This window comes from Cordyceps militaris (genome assembly GCF_000225605.1).
Source record: "Cordyceps militaris CM01 unplaced genomic scaffold CCM_S00001, whole genome shotgun sequence".
Lineage (NCBI taxonomy): Eukaryota > Fungi > Ascomycota > Sordariomycetes > Hypocreales > Cordycipitaceae > Cordyceps > Cordyceps militaris.
In genome coordinates, this window is record NW_006271969.1 from 2,422,355 (window position 1) to 2,424,563 (window position 2,209).

Consider the following 2,209-nt stretch of genomic DNA (forward strand, 5'->3'; position numbering starts at 1 on the left):
ATTAACTACTACTATAGCTAATATACTAATCTTATATATAAGTATAAGTTACTATATATATATATATATAATTAATTTTACTAATATATATATATATAAGCTAATACCCCCCCCCCTTATTAAAAAGAAGTATACTTATACTACTACTAGTATATATATTATTAAGAGTAATATAGTAAATATAGTTACTAGTATTAATATAGCTCTTATAACTATATATAAGCTTATATACCTACTCTAGCTAGTTACCTAGGTTACTAATAATTATAGTAAATACTATATATAATATTATATAATATCTATTTACTAATATTAATAGTTACCTATAAGAATACTAGTAGTAATGCTAGTATATAAGTATATATAGCCTTATATACTTATATATATTATTATAGCCTTTTATTATATTAAATTTTAAAAAAGGTTTAGTTAATTAGTTATATATACTTATATATATTTTAGGATATTTATAAAGGTTAGAGGATATAGAATACCTATAAATAGATATTAAGTATTAAGAATAAATATTATACTTATAGCTATATATATAAAATATAGGAATAGATATTAAGTTTATTTAATACTCTAATAATAAGTATATATAATATTATATAATAGTATATATATAATAGCTATTATAATCTATATTAGTAATACTATATAATAGTATATATAGAAGTAGGTTAAAAATATAATATTATAGAATTCTTTTTATAAGATAAATATATAATATATATATATAATACTATAAAATAGTATATATATAAGTAATATTTATATTACTTATATAATACTCTAAAATAAGTATACCTTTTCTATTTTTTTTTCCTTTTAGAACCTTTTATATATACCTATATATATATATTATCTTATTTAAGATACTATATCCTATAATTAACCTTAATTTATTTAAAAAGGCTATTATTTAATATATAGACTTATATCTTATATATTAGAAGATTTATAATATCCTATAAGATAACTATAGCTATAATATTTACCCTTAAATACTATAATACTTTTTATAAACTAACTATATTTACTTATAAGTATAAATAAATAACTAAGATAAACTTACTAAATATATCTAAATATTATATTTTACCTAGAACCTTACTAACTTTAATATTTATAAATAACTACTTAATAAAGGTTTCTAATTATTACTATTTTAAGTTAGCTTAATCTACTACTAGTAAAATATATATTAATAATAAGATATTATATATTAAGATATTATATAAAAGTAGGTATAAGTATATCTCTAGAATAATTTTACTATTAAGTAATATATAATTAATAATAGCTAAATATTCCTTATAGTATATATATATAAGGCTAGTATTAATATTAGCTATAATACTTTATATAAGGTTTATTATAAGGTATTTTCTAAAAACCTTTAGAATTATTAGAAATAGGTAGAAATACTATATATAGACTTTAAAACCTATAGTCCTAATTAAATTTAGTCTATTAATAGCTATAAAAAGCTATAGCTATAGGGGTTTAAGATTTATATAGGAATTAATATATATTTATATTATATTACTTAGTTCTATATTAGTATTTCTATAATAACTTTACAAAGTATTATATAGTAATATATTACCCTATTAAATATATAAAAGATAATACCTACCTAATTATAATCTAATTATAGTAGTAAGATTACTATTATTACTAAGCTATACTAGTTTCTCTTTTAAAATAATATATTAGTATAATACTAAACTTATAATAATACTAATAAGTTATAATACTCTTAGGAGCTATAAGGAATATTCTAGAAGCTTATATTTATAAAAGTATAGTTATATAGCTAAAGTGTTTATAATATATATATTAAAGGATAATAGTACTTCTTAAGTATTCCTATTAAATACTAGTAAGTAAGTAATTATTAATAACTATAGATATATATACTAATATAACTATTTAGATATATTTCTTTATACTTAATAACTATAGCTTATTCCTTACTAATAATCTTATAAATAAGATTATTATTCTCTATTTATATATACTATTAATTTAAAAAGACCTTTATACTTTTATATATAAATAAAATATCTATTATATATATATATAAGAAGGTAAAATTACTAGTTAATTAAATATTTTATATTATAACCTTAGCTATAATACTAAGCTAAATTATAAATTCCTACTACCTATTAATAATATAGAAGTATTAAACTCTATCTTT